Here is a 19,245-nt window from a genome sequence, read left to right on the forward strand (position 1 = left end):
GTACTCTCACAAAGTCGACTCTTTAGGTTCGTTCATCAATTCGCCCCGCCAGCTCGGCCCACCAAGTTCTCTCACCAGGTCGACTCTTTAAGTTCGTTCATCAAGTCACCCCGCCAGTTCGACCCACCAAGTACTCTCACAAAGTCGACTCTCTAAGTTCGTTCATCAAGTCACCCTTCCAGGTCAGCCCACCAAGTACTCTCACCAAGTCACCCCGCTAGCTCGACCCACCAAGTCGACTCTCTAAGTCCGTTCATCAAGTCACCCCGCCAGGTCGGCCCACCAAGTCGAATCTTTAAGTCCGTTCATCAAGTCACGTGACCAGGTCAGCCCACCGAGTACTCTCGCCAAGTCGACTCTTTAAGTTTGTTCATCAAGTCACCCGGCCAGGTCGGCCCACCAAGTCACCAAGTACTCTCACCAAGTCGACTCTCTAAGTCCGTTCATCAAGTCACCCAGCCAGGTCGGCCCACCAAGTCGAATCTTTAAGTCCGTTCATCAAGTCACCCAAACAAGTACTCTAACCAAGTCGATTCTTTGAGTGCGTTCATCAAGTCACCCAACCAACTACTCTCACCAAGTCGACTCTTTAACTATGTTCATCAAGTCACCCCACCAAGCACTCTCACCACGTCAACTCTTTAGGTCCGTTCATAAAGTCACCCCACCAGGTCGACCCTTCAAGTGCGTTCATCAAGTCACCCCACCAAGTACTCTCACCAATTCGACTCTTTAAGTCTTTTCATCAAGTCACCACACCAAGTACTCTCACCAAGTCAACTCTTTAGGACCGTTCATCAAGTCACCTCGCCAAGTCGACCCTTGAAGTCCGTTCATCAAGTCACCCCACCAAGTCGACTCTTTAAGTCAGTTCACGAAGTCACCCAACCAGGTCGGCCCACCAAGGACTCTCACCAAGTCAACTCTCTAAGTCTGTTCATCAGGTCACCCCACCGAGTACTCTCACCAAGTCAACTCTTTAGGTCCGTTCATCGAGTCACCCCGCAAAGTCGACCCTCTAAGTTCGTTCATCGAGTCACCCCGCCAAGTCGACTCTTTAAGTCCTTTCATCAAGTCACCCCGCCAAGCCGACTCTCTAAGTGCATTCATCAAGTCACCAGAACAACTACTCTCACCAAGTCGACTCTATAAGTCCGTTCATCAAGTCGGCCCACCATGTACTCCCACCAAGTCGACTCTTTAAGTCCGTTCATCAGTTCACCCCGCCAAGTACTCTCACCAAGTCAACTCTTTAGGTCCGTTCATCGAGTCACCCCGCCAAGTCGACCCTTTAAGTCCGTTCATCAAGTCGCCCCGCCGAGTTGCTTCTCTAAGCCCACTCACCATGTCAGCTCACCAAGTCGGTTGTTCAAGTACGTTTCCAAGTCAACTCTTTAAGTTCGCTCACCAGGTCAGCCCGCCCAAGTCGCCTCTTTAAGTTCGTTCGCCAGGTCGGCCCGCCCAAGTCGCATCAGCGGGCTAACTCGCTGAGTCACCTCACGAAGTTGACTCTTTAAGTGCGCTCACCAAGTCAGCTCACCAAGTCGACTCACCATCTCGCCTCGATAAGTTGGCTTGCCGAGTTACCCCACCAAGTCGTCGCCTCTTTTAAGCCCGCTCACCGTGTCAGCTCGTCAGGTCGGCTCACCAAGTCGACTAATCAAGTAGGCCCACCAAGTCGCCTCAAGGATAGCTCCTCACCATGAGTCGCCTCACCATGTTGACTCTTTGAGCCCGCTCGCCAGGTCGCCTCACCAAGTTGACTCGAGTACGTTGCCAAGTCGACTCTTTAAGTTCGCTCGCCAGGTCGACTCGCCAAGTCAGCTCACCATGTCATCTCAACGAACCAACTCGCCGAGTCGCCTCACCACATCGGCTCTCTAATACCGCTCGCCAAGTCGCCCCACCAACTCGCCCCGTTAGGCCCACTCTCACCAAGTGGACTCTTTAAGTCTGCTCATAAAGTCGAGCCACCAAGTACTCTCACCAAGTCGACTCTTTAAGTCCTTTCGTCGAGTCACCCCACCAAGTACTCTCACCAAGTCAACTCTTTAGGTCCGTTCATAGAGTCACCCCACCAAGTCGACCCTTCAAGTGGGTTCATCAAGTCACCCCACCAAGTTGACTCTTTAAGTTCATTCATCAAGCCACCCCGCCAGGTCAGCCCACAAATTACTCTCACCGAGTCGACTCTTTAAGTTCGTTCATAAAGTCACCCCGCAAGGTCGGCCCACCAAGTGGACTCTTTAAGTTCATTCATGAAGTCACTCTGCCAAGTCGGCCCACCAGGTCGACTCTTTAAGTTCGTTCATCAAGTCACCCCGCCAGGTCAGCCCACCAACTGCTCTCACCAAGTCGACTCTTTAAGTTTGCTCACCAAGTCACCCCGCCAGGTCGGCCCACCAAGTACTCTCACCAGGTCGACTCTTTAGGTTTATTCATCAGGTCACCCCACCGAGTACTCTCACCAAGTTGACTCTTTAAGTTCGTTCATCAAGTCGCCCCGCCAGGTCGGCCCACCAAGTACTCTCACCAAGTCGACCCTTTAAGTTCGGTCATCAACTCACCCCGCCAGGTCGGCCCACCACGTACTCTCACAAAGTCGACTCTTTAGGTTCGTTCATCAATTCGCCCCGCCAGCTCGGCCCACCAAGTTCTCTCACCAGGTCGACTCTTTAAGTTCGTTCATCAAGTCACCCCGCCAGTTTGACCCACCAAGTACTCTCACAAAGTCGACTCTCTAAGTTCGTTCATCAAGTCACCCTGCCAGGTCAGCCCACCAAGTACTCTCACCAAGTCACCCTGCTAGCTCGACCCACCAAGTCGACTCTCTAAGTCCGTTCATCAAGTCACCCCGCCAGGTCGGCCCACCAAGTCGAATCTTTAAGTCCGTTCATCAAGTCACGTGACCAGGTCAGCCCACCGAGTACTCTCGCGAAGTCGACTCTTTAAGTTTGTTCATCAAGTCACCCGGCCAGGTCGGCCCACCAAGTCACCAAGTACTCTCACCAAGTCGACTCTCTAAGTCCGTTCATCAAGTCACCCCGCCAGGTCGGCCCACCAAGTCGAATCTTTAAGTCCGTTCATCAAGTCTCCCCACCAAGTACTCTAACCAAGTCGATTCTTCGAGTGCGTTCATCAAGTCACCCGACCAACTACTCTCACCAAGTCGACTCTTTAACTATGTTCATCAAGTCACCCCACCAAGCACTCTCACCACGTCAACTCTTTAGGTCCGTTCATAAAGTCACCCCACCAGGTCGACCCTTCAAGTGCGTTCATCAAGTCACCCCACCAAGTACTCTCACCAATTCGACTCTTTAAGTCTTTTCATCAAGTCACCACACCAAGTACTCTCACCAAGTCAACTCTTTAGGACCGTTCATCAAGTCACCTCGCCAAGTCGACCCTCGAAGTCCGTTCATCAAGTCACCCCACCAAGTCGACTCTTTAAGTCAGTTCACGAAGTCACCCAACCAGGTCGGCCCACCAAGGACTCTCACCAAGTCGACTCTCTAAGTCTGTTCATCAGGTCACCCCACCGAGTACTCTCACCAAGTCAACTCTTTAGGTCCGTTCATCGAGTCACCCCGCAAAGTCGACCCTCTAAGTTCGTTCATCGAGTCACCCCGCCAAGTCGACTCTTTAATTCCTTTCATCAAGTCACCCCGCCAAGCCGACTCTCTAAGTGCGTTCATCAAGTCACCAGAACAACTACTCTCACCAAGTCGACTCTATAAGTCCGTTCATCAAGTCGGCCCACCAAGTACTCCCACCAAGTCGACTCTTTAAGTCCGTTCATCAGTTCACCCCGCCAAGTACTCTCACCAAGTCAACTCTTTAGGTCCGTTCATCAAGTCACCCCGACAAGTCGACCCTTTAAGTCCGTTCATCAAGTCGCCCCGTCGAGTTGCTTCTCTAAGCCCACTCACCATGTCAGCTCACCATGTCGGTTGTTCAAGTACGTTGCCAAGTCAACTCTTTAAGTTCGCTCACCAGGTCAGCCCGCCCAAGTCGCCTCTTTAAGTTCGTTCGCCAGGTCGGCCCGCCCAAGTCGCATCAGCGGGCTAACTCGCCGAGTCACCTCATGAAGTTGACTCTTTAAGTGCGCTCACCAAGTCAGCTCACCAAGTCGACTCACCATCTCGCCTCGATAAGTTGGCTTGCCGAGTTACCCCACCAAGTCGTCGCCTCTTTAAGCCCGCTCACCGTGTCAGCTCGTCAGGTCGGCTCACCAAGTCGACTAATCAAGTAGGCCCACCAAGTCACCTCAAGGATAGCTCCTCACCATGAGTCGCCTCACCATGTTGACTCTTTGAGCCCGCTCGCCAGGTCGCCTCACCAAGTCGACTCGAGTACGTTGCCAAGTCGACTCTTTAAGTTTGCTCGCCAGGTCGACTCGCCAAGTCAGCTCACCATGTCATCTCAATGAACCAACTCGCCGAGTCGCCTCACCACGTCGGCTCTCTAATACCGCTCGCCAAGTCGCCCCACCAACTCGCCCCGTTAGGCCCACTCTCACCAAGTGGACTCTTTAAGTCTGCTCATAAAGTCGAGCCACCAAGTACTCTCACCAAGTCGACTCTTTAAGTCCTTTCGTCGAGTCACCCCACCAAGTACTCTCACCAAGTCAACTCTTTAGGTCCGTTCATAGAGTCACCCCACCAAGTCGACCCTTCAAGTGGGTTCATCAAGTCACCCCACCAAGTCGACTCTTTAAGTTCATTCATCAAGCCACCCCGCCAGGTCAGCCCACAAATTACTCTCACCGAGTCGACTCTTTAAGTTCGTTCATCAAGTCACCCCGCCAGGTCGGCCCACCAAGTGGACTCTTTAAGTTCGTTCATGAAGTCACTCTGCCAAGTCGGCCCACCAGGTCGACTCTTTAAGTTCGTTCATCAAGTCACCCCGCCAGGTCAGCCCACCAACTGCTCTCACCAAGTTGACTCTTTAAGTTTGCTCACCAAGTCACCCCGCCAGGTCGGCCCACCAAGTGCTCTCACCAGGTTGACTCTTTAGGTTTGTTCATCAGGTCACCCCACCGAGTACTCTCACCAAGTCGACTCTTTAAGTTCGTTCATCAAGTCGCCCCGCCAGGTCGGCCCACAAAGTACTCTCACCAAGTCGACCCTTTAAGTTCGGTCATCAACTCACCCCGCTAGGTCGGCCCACCACGTACTCTCACAAAGTCGACTCTTTAGGTTCGTTCATAAATTCGCCCTGCCAGCTCGGCCCACCAAGTTCTCTCACCAGGTTGACTCTTTAAGTTCGTTCATCAAGTCACCCCGCCAGTTCGACCCACCAAGTACTCTCACAAAGTCGACTCTCTAAGTTCGTTCATCAAGTCACCCTGCGAGGTCAGCCCACCAAGTACTCTCACCAAGTCACCCCGCTAGCTCGACCCACCAAGTTGACTCTCTAAGTCCGTTCATCAAGTCACCCCGCCAGGTCGGCCCACCAAGTCGAATCTTTAAGTCCGTTCATCAAGTCACGTGACCAAGTCAGCCCACCGAGTACTCTCGCCAAGTCGACTCTTTAAGTTTGTTCATCAAGTCACCTGGCCAGGTCGGCCCACCAAGTCACCAAGTACTCTCACCAAGTCGACTCTCTAAGTCCGTTCATCAAGTCACCCCGCCAGGTCGGCCCACCAAGTCGAATCTTTAAGTCCATTCATCAAGTCACCCCACCAAGTACTCTAACCAAGTCGATTCTTCGAGTGCGTTCATCAAGTCACCCGACCAACTACTCTCACCAAGTCGACTCTTTAACTATGTTCATCAAGTCACCCCACCAAGCACTCTCACCACGTCAACTCTTTAGGTCCGTTCATAAAGTCACCCCACCAGGTCGACCCTTCAAGTGCGTTCATCAAGTCACCCCACCAAGTACTCTCACCAATTTGACTCTTTAAGTCTTTTCATCAAGTCACCACACCAAGTACTCTCACCAAGTCAACTCTTTAGGACCGTTCATCAAGTCACCTCGCCAAGTCGACCCTTGAAGTCCGTTCATCAAGTCACCCCACCAAGTCGACTCTTTAAGTCAGTTCACGAAGTCACCCAACTAGGTCGGCCCACCAAGGACTCTCACCAAGTTGACTCTCTAAGTCTGTTCATCAGGTCACCCCACCGAGTACTCTCACCAAGTCAACTCTTTAGGTCCGTTCATCGAGTCACCCCGCAAAGTCGACCCTCTAAGTTCGTTCATCGAGTCACCCCGCCAAGTCGACTCTTTAAGTCCTTTCATCAAGTCACCCCGCCAAGCCGACTCTCTAAGTGCGTTCATCAAGTCACCAGAACAACTACTCTCACCAAGTTGACTCTATAAGTCCGTTCATCAAGTCGGCCAACCAAGTACTCCCACCAAGTCGACTCTTTAAGTCCGTTCATCAGTTCACCCCGCCAAGTACTCTCACCAAGTCAACTCTTTAGGTCCGTTCATCGAGTCACCCCGCCAAGTCGACCCTTTAAGTCCGTTCATCAAGTCGCCCCGCTGAGTTGCTTCTCTAAGCCCACTCACCATGTCAGCTCACCAAGTCGGTTGTTCAAGTACGTTGCCAAGTCAACTCTTTAAGTTCGCTCACCAGGTCAGCCCGCCCAAGTCGCCTCTTTAAGTTCGTTCGCCAGGACGGCCCGCCCAAGTCGCATCAGCGGGCTAACTCGCCGAGTCACCTCACGAAGTTGACTCTTTAAGTGCGCTCACCAAGTCAGCTCACCAAGTCAACTCACCATCTCGCCTCGATAAGTTGGCTTGCCGAGTTACCCCACCAAGTCGTCGCCTCTTTAAGCCCACTCACCGTGTCAACTCATCAGGTCGGCTCACCAAGTCGACTAATCAAGTAGGCCCACCAAGTCGCCTCAAGGATAGCTCCTCACCATGAGTCGCCTCACCATGTTGACTCTTTGAGCCCGCTCGCCAGGTCGCCTCACCAAGTCGACTTGAGTACGTTGCCAAGTCGACTCTTTAAGTTCGCTCGCCAGGTCGACTCGCCAAGTCAGCTCACCATGTCATCTCAACGAACCAACTCGCCGAGTCGCCTCACCACGTCGGCTCTCTAATACCGCTCGCCAAGTTGCCCCACCAACTCACCCCGTTAGGCCCACTCTCACCAAGTGGACTCTTTAAGTCTGCTCATAAAGTCGAGCCACCAAGTACTCTCACCAAGTCGACTCTTTAAGTCCTTTCGTCGAGTCACCCCACCAAGTACTCTCACCAAGTCAACTCTTTAGGTCCGTTCATAGAGTCACCCCACCAAGTCGACCCTTCAAGTGGGTTCATCAAGTCACCCCACCAAGTCGACTCTTTAAGTTCATTCATCAAGCCACCCCGCCAGGTCAGCCCACAAATTACTCTCACCGAGTCGACTCTTTAAGTTCGTTCATCAAGTCACCCCGCCAGGTCGGCCCACCAAGTGGACTCTTTAAGTTCGTTCATGAAGTCACTCTGCCAAGTCGGCCCACCAGGTCGACTCTTTAAGTTCGTTCATCAAGTCACCCCGCCAGGTCAGCCCACCAACAGCTCTCACCAAGTCAACTCTTTAAGTTTGCTCACCAAGTCACCCCGCCAGGTCGGCCCACCAAGTACTCTCACCAGGTCGACTCTTTAGGTTTGTTCATCAGGTCACCCCACCGAGTACTCTCACCAAGTCGACTCTTTAAGTTCGTTCATCAAGTCGCCCCGCCAGGTCGGCCCATCAAGTACTCTCACCAAGTCGACCCTTTAAGTTCGGTCATCAACTCACCCCGCTAGGTCGGCCCACCACGTACTCTCACAAAGTCGACTCTTTAGGTTCGTTCATCAATTCGCCCCACCAGCTCGGCCCACCAAGTTCTCTCACCAGGTCGACTCTTTAAGTTTGTTCATCAAGTCACCCCGCCAGTTCGACCCACCAAGTACTCTCACAAAGTCGACTCTCTAAGTTTGTTCATCAAGTCACCCTGCCAGGTCAGCCCACCAAGTACTCTCACCAAGTCACCCCGCTAGCTCGACCCACCAAGTCGACTCTCTAAGTCCGTTCATCAAGTCACCCCGCCAGGTCGGCCCACCAAGTCGAATCTTTAAGTCCGTTCATCAAGTCACGTGACCAGGTCAGCCCACCGAGTACTCTCGCCAAGTCGACTCTTTAAGTTTGTTCATCAAGTCACCCGGCCAGGTCGGCCCACCAAGTCACCAAGTACTCTCACCAAGTCGACTCTCTAAGTCTGTTCATCAAGTCACCCCGCCAGGTCGGCCCACCAAGTCGAATCTTTAAGTCCGTTCATCAAGTCACCCCACCAAGTACTCTAACCAAGTCGATTCTTCGAGTGCGTTCATCAAGTCACTCGACCAACTACTCTCACCAAGTCGACTCTTTAACTATGTTCATCAAGTCACCCCACCAAGCACTCTCACCACGTCAACTCTTTAGGTCCGTTCATAAAGTCACCCCACCAGGTCGACCCTTCAAGTGCGTTCATCAAGTCACCCCACCAAGTACTCTCACCAATTCGACTCTTTAAGTCTTTTCATCAAGTCACCACACCAAGTACTCTCACCAAGTCAACTCTTTAGGACCGTTCATCAAGTCACCTCGCCAAGTCGACCCTTGAAGTCCGTTCATCAAGTCACCCCACCAAGTTGACTCTTTAAGTCAGTTCACGAAGTCACCCAACCAGGTCGGCCCACCAAGGACTCTCACCAAGTCGACTCTCTAAGTCTGTTCATCAGGTCACCCCACCGAGTACTCTCACCAAGTCAACTCTTTAGGTCCGTTCATCGAGTCACCCCGCAAAGTCGACCCTCTAAGTTCGTTCATCGAGTCACCCCGCCAAGTCGACTCTTTAAGTCCTTTCATCAAGTCACCCCGCCAAGCCGACTCTCTAAGTGCGTTCATCAAGTCACCAGAACAACTATTCTCACCAAGTTGACTCTATAAGTCCGTTCATCAAGTCGGCCCACCAAGTACTCCCACCAAGTCGACTCTTTAAGTCCGTTCATCAGTTCACCCCGCCAAGTACTCTCACCAAGTCAACTCTTTAGGTCCGTTCATCGAGTCACCCCGCCAAGTCGACCCTTTAAGTCCGTTCATCAAGTCGCCCCGCCGAGTTGCTTCTCTAAGCCCACTCACCATGTCAGCTCACCAAGTCGGTTGTTCAAGTACGTTGCCAAGTCAACTCTTTAAGTTCGCTCACCAGGTCAGCCCGCCCAAGTCGCCTCTTTAAGTTCGTTCGCCAGGTCGGCCCGCCCAAGTCGCATCAGCGGGCTCACTCGCCGAGTCACCTCACGAAGTTGACTCTTTAAGTGTGCTCACCAAGTCAGCTCACCAAGTCGACTCACCATCTCGCCTCAATAAGTTGGCTTGCCGAGTTACCCCACCAAGTCGTCGCCTCTTTAAGCCCGCTCACCGTGTCAGCTCGTCAGGTCGGCTCACCAAGTCGACTAATCAAGTAGGCCCACCAAGTCGCCTCAAGGATAGCTCCTCACCATGAGTCGCCTCACCATGTTGACTCTTTGAGCCCGCTCGCCAGGTCGCCTCACCAAGTCGACTCGAGTACGTTGCCAAGTCGACTCTTAAAAGTTCGCTCGCCAGGTCGACTCGCCAAGTCAGCTCACCATGTCATCTCAACGAACCAACTCGCCGAGTCGCCTCACCACATCGGCTCTCTAATACTGCTTGCCAAGTCGCCCCACCAACTCGCCCCGTTAGGCCCACTCTCACCAAGTGGACTCTTTAAGTCTGCTCATAAAGTCGAGCCACCAAGTACTCTCACCAAGTCGACTCTTTAAGTCCTTTCGTCGAGTCACCCCACCAAGTACTCTCACCAAGTCAACTCTTTAGGTCCGTTCATAGAGTCACCCCACCAAGTCGACCCTTCAAGTGGGTTCATCAAGTCACCCCACCAAGTCGACTCTTTAAGTTCATTCATCAAGCCACCCCGCCAGGTCAGCCCACAAATTACTCTCACCGAGTCGACTCTTTAAGTTCGTTCATCAAGTCACCCCGCCAGGTCGGCCCACCAAGTGGACTCTTTAAGTTCGTTCATGAAGTCACTCTGCCAAGTCGGCCCACCAGGTCGACTCTTTAAGTTCGTTCATCAAGTCACCCCGCCAGGTCAGCCCACCAACTGCTCTCACCAAGTCGACTCTTTAAGTTTGCTCACCAAGTCACCCCGCCAGGTCGGCCCACCAAGTACTCTCACCAGGTCAACTCTTTAGGTTTGTTCATCAGGTCACCCCACCGAGTACTCTCACCAAGTCGACTCTTTAAGTTCGTTCATCAAGTCGCCCCGCCAGGTCGGCCCACCAAGTACTCTCACCAAGTCGACCCTTTAAGTTCGGTCATCAACTCACCCCGCCAGGTCGGCCCACCACGTACTCTCACAAAGTCGACTCTTTAGGTTCGTTCATCAATTTGCCCCGCCAGCTCGGCCCACCAAGTTCTCTCACCAGGTCGACTCTTTAAGTTCGTTCATCAAGTCACCCCGCCAGTTCGACCCACCAAGTACTCTCACAAAGTCGACTCTCTAAGTTCGTTCATCAAGTCACCCTGCCAGGTCAGCCCACCGAGTACTCTCACCAAGTCACCCCGCTAGCTCGACCCACCAAGTCGACTCTCTAAGTCCGTTCATCAAGTCACCTCGCCAGGTCGGCCCACCAAGTCGAATCTTTAAGTCCGTTCATCAAGTCACGTGACCAGGTCAGCCCACCGAGTACTCTCGCCAAGTCGACTCTTTAAGTTTGTTCATCAAGTCACCCGGCTAGGTTGGCCCACCAAGTCACCAAGTACTCTCACCAAGTCGACTCTCTAAGTCCGTTCATCAAGTCACCCCACCAAGTACTCTAACCAAGTCGATTCTTCGAGTGCGTTCATCAAGTCACCCGACCAACTACTCTCACCAAGTCGACTCTTTAACTATGTTCATCAAGTCACCCCACCAAGCACTCTCACCACATCAACTCTTTAGGTCCGTTCATAAAGTCACCCCACCAGGTCGACCCTTCAAGTGCGTTCATCAAGTCACCCCACCAAGTACTCTCACCAATTCGACTCTTTAAGTCTTTTCATCAAGTCACCACACCAAGTACTCTCACCAAGTCAACTCTTTAGGACCGTTCATCAAGTCACCTCGCCAAGTCGACCCTTGAAGTCCGTTCATCAAGTCAAACCCCACCAAGTACTCCCACCAAGTCGACTCTTTAAGTCAATTCACAAAGTCACCCAACCAGGTCGGCCCACCAAGGACTCTCACCAAGTCGACTCTCTAAGTCTGTTCATCAGGTCACCCCACCGAGTACTCTCACCAAGTCAACTCTTTAGGTCCGTTCATCGAGTCACCCCGCAAAGTCGACCCTCTAAGTTCGTTCATCGAGTCACCCCACCAAGTCGACTCTTTAAGTCCTTTCATCAAGTCACCCCGCCAAGCCGACTCTCTAAGTGCGTTCATCAAGTCACCGTCCCGATCTGGCTGAGCCGTTCTGGCCGAGCCATGCTGGCCGAGCCGATCTGGGCGAGCCATTCTGGCCGACCCGATCTGGCCGAGCCGTTCTGGGCAAGCCATGCTGGCCGAGCCGATCTGGGCGAGCCATTCTGGCCGAGCCGATCTGGGCGACCCGTTCTGGGCGAGCCGATCTTTGCGACCCGTTCTGGCCGAGCCATGCTGGCCGGGCCATGCTGGCCGAGCCATGATGGCCGAGCCATGATGGCCGAGCCGATCTGGGCGAGCCGTTCTGGCCAAGCCATGCTGGCCGAGCCGTTCTGGCCGAGCCGATCTGGGCGAGCCGTTCTTGCCGAGCCATGCTGGCCGAGCCGTTCTGGCCGAGCCATGCTGGCCGAGCCGATCTGGGCTAGCCGTTCTGGCCGAGCCGATCTGGCCGAGCTCCAAAAACGGTGTCGTGGATGGCTGTTTGGTCGCCTCTGTGCCAACTCGATCGGCACAACATTGGGAATGGTTCGACAGTGGTTGTTGTTCCAATGTGTCATCGGGATGTCTTGGAACGTGGCCTTTCAAGGGCGAGCTCGCGTCTAGCACTTGGATTGTGCGTCATCACAAGTGAATGGGGAGATCTCTTTGTGAACGGTGGCATGGCGATTGCAAGAGAAAATTGACTTAGTAGTCAGAGCATTGGCCTCGGTCCATTGTGACGGCCTTGCAATTTCTCTATAATTGCAACCTATGTTTGCGCAGTAGCAGAGTTTGCATGTAAGATTGGCCTTTGTTCTTGACGGTTCCAAGTACTCTCACCGAGTCACCAAGTCACCATGCTGGCCGACCCGATCTGGCTGAGCTGATCTGGGCGAGCCATGCTGGCCGAGCCAAGCTGGCCGAGCAGATCTGGGCGAGCCATGCTGGCCGAGCCGATCTGGGCGAGCCATTCTGGCCGAGCCATTCTGGGCGAGCTCCAAAAACGGTGTCGTGGATGGCTGTTTGGTCACATTTTTCATTGAATTGGATTTTTAAGGGAGTTGTCCGCGCTGTCGCAGATTTCTAATGCAGAGCGAGCCTCGCACTAATAGCTTATATAGGAGAGGTTGTTGCCGCGAGCCTCTCCCGTGCCCCTTTCATTCATTCAACATTGGTGTCTAGGCGGATCGGATTGTTGGGTTTTCAAACGGTGTATGCCGATGTTGAATGAATGAAAGGGGCATGAAGCGATCTCAGTGCTTTTCCTCGGCTCTCCTTTAGATCTTGTTTTCCGATGACTCAATTTTGGAAAAGGTGAGGCAGCGGTTGCCGATCCATGGCGTGTGTTTTTGGTGGTTTTAAAACTTGATCTAAACGTGAGCCCTTGTCTAGCACTCCGGCGTTGCTTGGTATAATGGCAGTTTGCTATGGGTGCTCGGCGCTCTAGCAATTTGTCATGGTGTACTTATCGCGGCTACATGGGAGCTTTAATATCGAAAGCTCTCGGCGAAAAATGGTGGCTGAGCCATGCTGGCCGACCCGATCTGGCTTAGCCGTTTTTGTCGACCCGATCTGGCTCTCGTTTCTCACTCCATCGGCACAAATTCGGGAGTTGTTCGACAGCGGTTGTCATTCCAATGTGTCATTGCGGTGATCTGGAGAGCGATGCTAAGTGCGGGAGCCCTTGTCCATGGCGTGTGTTTTTGGTGGTTTTAAAACTTGATCTAAACGTGAGCCCTTATCTAGCACTCCGGCGTTGCTTGGTATAATGGCAATTTGCTATGGGTGCTCGGCGCTCTAGCAATTTGTCATGGTGTACTTATCGCGGCTACATGGGAGCTTTAATATCGAAAGCTCTCGGCGAAAAATGGTGGCCGAGCCATGCTAGCCGACCCGATCTGGCTTAGCCATTTTCGTCGACCCGATCTGGCTCTCATTTCTCACTCCATCGGCACAAATTCGGGAGTTGTTCGACAGCGGTTGTCGTTCCAATGTGTCATTGCGGTGATCTGGAGAGCGATGCTAAGTGCGGGAGCTTGCGTCTAGCATTTGGGGATGTTTGTGCAAGCGAGCATGGGAGCTTCTTTTATCGGAACCTCTCCGTGGCCTTTGAATATAGACCCAGTGCCGACGATATCGATGGATACGAGCCTTGGATTATAAAATTGTTCAGCTAACATTGGTTTTTGTGAGAGATGGGTACGAAAGCACTTCCCGATCGATATGCGGGAGTTCCCTAAGATCGCCTCTGTGCCAACTCGATCGGCACAACATTGGGAATGGTTCGACAGCGGTTGTCGTTCCAATGTGTCATCAGGATGTCTTGGAACGCGACCTTTCAAGGGCGAGCTCACGTCTAGCACTTGAATTGTGCGTCGTCACAAGTGAATGGGGAGATCTCTCTGTGAAGGGCGGCATGGCGATTGCAAGAGAAAATTGACTTAGTAGTCGGAGCATTGGCCTCGGGCCATTGTGACGGCCTTGCAATTTCTCTACAATTGCAACCTATGTTTGCGCAGTAGCAGAGTTTGCATGTTAGATTGGCCTTTGTTCTTGACAGTTCGAAGTACTCTCACCGAGTCAGCAAGTCACCATGCTGGCCGAGCCGATCTGGCCGAGCCGATCTGGGCGAGCTCCAAAAACGGTGTCGTGGATGGCTGTTTGGTCACATTTTTCATTGAATTGGATTTTTAAGGGAGATGTCCGCGCTGTCGCAGATTTCTAATGCAGAGCGAGCCTCGCACTAATAGCTTATATAGGAGAGGTAGTTGCCGCGAGCCTCTCCCGTGCCCCTTTCATTCATTCAACATTGGTGTCTAGGCGGATCGGATTGTTGGGTTTTCAAACGGTGTATGCCGATGTTGAATGAATGAAAGGGGCATGAAGCGATCTCAGTGCTTTTCCTCGGCTCTCCTTTAGATCATGTTTTCCGATGACTCAATTTTGGAAAAGGTGAGGCAGCGGTTGCCGATCCATGGCGTGTGTTTTTGGTGGTTTTAAAACTTGATCTAAACGTGAGCCCTTGTCTAGCACTCCGGCGTTGCTTGGTATAATGGCAATTTGCTATGGGTGCTTGGCGCTCTAGCAATTTGTCATGGTGTACTTATCGCGGCTACATGGGAGCTTTAATATCGAAAGCTCTCGGCGAAAAATGGTGGCCGAGCCATGCTGGCCGACCCGATCTGGCTTAGCCGTTTTCGTCGACCCGATCTGGCTCTCGTTTCTCACTCCATCGGCACAAATTCGGGAGTTGTTCGACAGCGGTTGTCGTTCCAATGTGTCATTGCGGTGATCTGGAGAGCGATGCTAAGTGCGGGAGCTTGCGTCTAGCATTTGTGGATGTTTGTGCAAGCGAGCAGGGGAGCTTCTCTTATCGGAACCTCTCTGTGGCCTTTGAATATAGACCCAGTGCCGACGATATCGATGGATACGAGCCTTGGATTATAAAATTGTTCAGCTAACATTGGTTTTTGTGAGAGATGGGTACGAAAGCACTTCCCGATCGGTACGCGGGAGTTCCCTAAGATCGCCTCCGTGCCAACTCGATCGGAACAACGTTGGGAATGGTTCGACAGCGGTTGTCGTTCCAATGTGTCATCGGGATGTCTTGGAATGCGGCCTTTCAAGGGCGAGCTCGCGTCTAGCACTTGAATTGTACGTCATCACAAGTGAATGGGGAGATCTCTCTGTGAACGGCGGCATGGCGATTGCAAGAGAAAATTGACTTAGTAGTTGGAGCGTTGGCCTCGGGCCATTGTGACGGCCTTGCAATTTCTCTATAATTGCAACCTATGTTTGCACAGTAGCAGAGTTTGCATGTTAGATTGGCCTTTGTTCTTGACAGTTCGAAGTACTCTCACCGAGTCAGCAAGTCACCATGCTGGCCGAGCCGATCTGGCCGAGCCATGCTGGCCGAGCCGATCTGGGCGAGCCCCAAAAACGGTGTCGTGGATGGCTGTTTGGTCACATTTTTCATTGAATTGGATTTTTAAGGATTTTGTCTGCGCTGTCGCAGATTTCTAATGCAGAGCGAGCCTCGCACTAATAGCTTATATAGGAGAGGTTGTTGCCGCGAGCCTCTCCCATGCCCCTTTCATTGATTCAACATTGGTGTCTAGGCGGATCGGATTGTTGGGTTTTCAAACGGTTTATGCTGATGTTGAATGAATGAAAGGGGCATGAAGCGATCTCAGTGCTTTTCCTCAGCTCTCCTTTAGATCATGTTTACCGATGACTCAATTTTGGAAAAGGTGAGGCAGCGGTTGCCAATCCATGGCGTGTCTTTTTGGTGATTTTAAAACTTGATCTAAACGTGAGCCCTTGTCTAGCACTCTGGCGTTTCTTGGTATAATGGCAATTTGCTATGGGTGCTCGGCGCTCTAGCAATTTTGTCGTGGTGTACTTATCGCTGCTACATGGGAGCTTTAATATCGAAAGCTCTCGGCGAAAAATGGTGGCCGAGCCATGCTGGCCGACCCGATCTGGCTTAGCCGTTTTCGTCGACCCGATCTGGCTCTTCTTTCTCACTCCATCGGCACAAATTCGAGAGTTGTTCGACAGCGGTTGTCATTCCAATGTGTCATTGCGGTGATCTGGAGAGCGATGCTAAGGGCGGGAGCTTGCGTCTAGCATTTGGGGATGTTTGTGCAAGAGAGCAGGGGAGCTTCTCTTATCAGAACCTCTCCGTGGCCTTTGAATATAGACCCAGTGCCGACGATATCGATGGATACGAGCCTTGGATTCTAAAATTGTTCAGCTAACATTGGTTTTTGTGAGAGATGGGTACGAAAGCACTTCCCGATCGATTCGTGGGAGCTCCCTAAGATCGCCTCTGTGCCAACTCGATCGGCACAACATTGGGAATGGTTCGACAGCGGTTGTCGTTCCAATGTGTCATCGGGATGTCTTGGAATGCGACCTTTCAAGGGCGAGATCGCGTCTAGCACTTGGATTGTGCGTCGTCACAAGTGAATGGGGAGATCTCTCTGTGAACGGCGGCATGGTGATTGCAAGAGAAAATTGACTTAGTAGTCGGAGCATTGGCCTCGGGCCATTGTGACGGCCTTGCAATTTCTCTATAATTGCAACCTATGTTTGCGCAGTAGCAGAGTTTGCATGTAAGATTGGCCTTTGTTCTTGACAGTTCCAGGAGATGACCTCCAGAACTTTTGGATTGGGCCCCTTCAAGGTGAAATTCATCCAGTTGATCGGATGAGCTCGATGACCATTTCACTCCCTTGGCTCCATGAATTCAAATCCCATCCAGCTGCCGTGAAGCCATCCCGATTTTGCTATGCGAGGGCTCTCTCCCCAGAGTCGTTCTCTTTGCAACAACTTCTTTGGCAAAAAAATTTCGGAATGGTTTGGCAGCGGTTGTCGTTCCAATGGTGCCGTTGTGGTGGTTGCCTGGGCAGCGATCTGAAGGGCGAGCCGTCGTCTAGCAGTTGGGCTGCGCATCACGGGTGACAAGGGAGCCTTTGTAATCGGAAGCTCCCCGTGACCATTCGATGAGAAGAGCCATTGCTTGTGTGAGCAAGGACGAATGCAGCCCCGGATTCCAAACGAAATCAATGACATCGGATCTATATATAAGAGCAGAATGAAGCAGCAGCCCGTTTGCCATGCGCGGCTCCCCAAAGTTGCTCGTCTTTCTCACTCCATCGGCACAAATTCGGGAGTTGTTCGACAGCGGTTGTCGTTCCAATGTGTCATTGTGGCGATCCGGAGAGCGATGCTAAGGGCGGGAGCTTGTGTCTAGCATTTGGGATGTTTGTGCGAGCGAGCAGGGGAGCTTCTCTTATCGGAACCTCTCCGTGGCCTTTGAATATATAGACCTAGTGCCGACGATATCGATGGATACGAGCCTTGGATTCTAAATTTGTTCACAGCTAAGATTGGTTTTTGTGAGAGATGGGTACGAAAGCACATCCCGATTGCTACGCGGGAGCTCCCTAAGGTCGCCTCTGTGCCAACTCGATCGGCACAACATTGGGAATGGTTCGACAGCGGTTGTCGTTCCAATGTGTCATCGGGGGATGTCTTGGAAAGTGGCCTGGCCTTTCAAGGGCGAGCTCGCGTCTATCACTTGGCTTGTGCGTCGCGTCGCAAGTGAATGGGGAGATCTCTCTGTGAACGGCGGCATGGTGATTGCAAGAGAAAATTGACTTAGTCGGAGCATTGGCCTCGGGCCACTGTGATGGCCTGGCAATTTCTCTTTAATTGCAACCTATGTTTGCGCAGTAGCAGAGTTTGCAAGTAAGATGGTCCTTGTTCTTGAGAGTTCCAGGAGATGACCTCCGAAACTTTTGGATTGGGCCCCTTCAAGGTGAAATTCATCCAGTTGATCGGATGAGCTCGATGACCATTTCAGTCCCTTGGCTCCATGAATTCACATCTCCTAACCGACGACAATCTTTTGCTCCCTAGACGACCTCATAATAAATTGGGTCGTGGATGGCTGCGCGTCACGAGTGACAAGGGAGCCTTTGTGATCGGAAGCTCCCCATGGCCATTCGATGAGAAGAGCCATTGCTTGTGTGAGCAAGGACGAATGCAGCCTCGGATTCCGAACGAAATCAACGACATCGGATCTATATATAGGAGCGGAATGAAGCAGCAGCCAGCCCGTTTGCGATGCGCGGCTCCCCAAAGTTGCTATTCTTTCTCACTCCATCGGGGCACAAATTTGGGAGTTGTTCGACAGCGGTCGTCGTTCCAATGGTGTCATTGCGGCAAAATCTGTTCACAGCTAAGATTGGTTTTTGTGAGAGATGGGTATGAAAGCACATCCCGATTGCTACGCGGGAGCTCCCTAAGGTCGCCTCTGTGCCAACTCGATTGGCACAACATTGGGAATGGTTCGACAGCGGTTGTCGTTCCAATGTGTCATCGGGGGATGTCTTGGAAAGTGGTCTTTCTTTCAAGGGCGAGCTCGCGTCTAGCACTTGGGTTGTGTGTCGCGTCACAAGTGAATGGGGGATGTCTTGGGGGATGTCTTGGAAAGTGGTCTTTCTTTCAAGGGCGAGCTCGCGTCTAGCACTTGGACTGTGCGTCGCGTCACAAGTGGATGGGGAGATCTCTCTGTGAATGGCGGCATGGTGATTGCAAGAGAAAATTGACTTAGTCGGAGCCATTGGCCTCGGGCCATTGTGACGGCCTCGCAATTTCTCTTTAATTGCAACCTATGTTTGCGCAGTAGCAGAGTTTGCATGTAAGATGGGCCTTGTTCTCGAGAGTTCCAGGAGATGACCTCCGGAACTTTTGGATTGGGCCCCTTCAAGGTGAAATTCATCCAGTTGATTGGATGAGCTCGATGACCATTTCAGTCCCTCGGCTCCATGAACTCACATCTCCTAACCGATGACAATCTTTTGCTCCTCTGCCGACCTCATAAAAAATTGGGTTGTGAATGGCTGTTTGGTAGGAATTTTAAAGGATTTGGATTTTTAAGGCGGATGTTGGTGTGTTCGCTAATGTCTAATGCAGAGCGAGCCTCGCACTAATAGCTTATATAGGAGAGGTGGTTGCCACGAGCCTCTCCCGTGCCCCTCTCATTGATTCAACGTCGGTGTCAAGGCGGATGGATATGTCAAATTTTGAAATGGTGGACGCCGACGTTGAATCAATTAGAGGGGCATGAAGCCCACCCTGGATGTGCTATTCCTCGACTCTCCTTTTAGATCATGTTTTCTTCTCACTCAGCTGGCGCAATTTCGGAAAATGGTTTGGCAGCGGTTGCCATCCCTCACCGCGTCTACTTGGTGATTTTAAAACTCGATCTAAAACGGGAGCCCTCGTCTAGCACCTCCGTCCGGTGTTGCTCGGGTATTGCGTAAAATTATGCCAACGGCGCGAATCCCCCAAC

The sequence above is a fragment of the Cupressus sempervirens genome, chromosome 2 (assembly GCF_028749045.1).
Source record: "Cupressus sempervirens isolate cs-2001-9-10 chromosome 2, ASM2874904v1, whole genome shotgun sequence".
Classification (NCBI taxonomy): domain Eukaryota; kingdom Viridiplantae; phylum Streptophyta; class Pinopsida; order Cupressales; family Cupressaceae; genus Cupressus; species Cupressus sempervirens.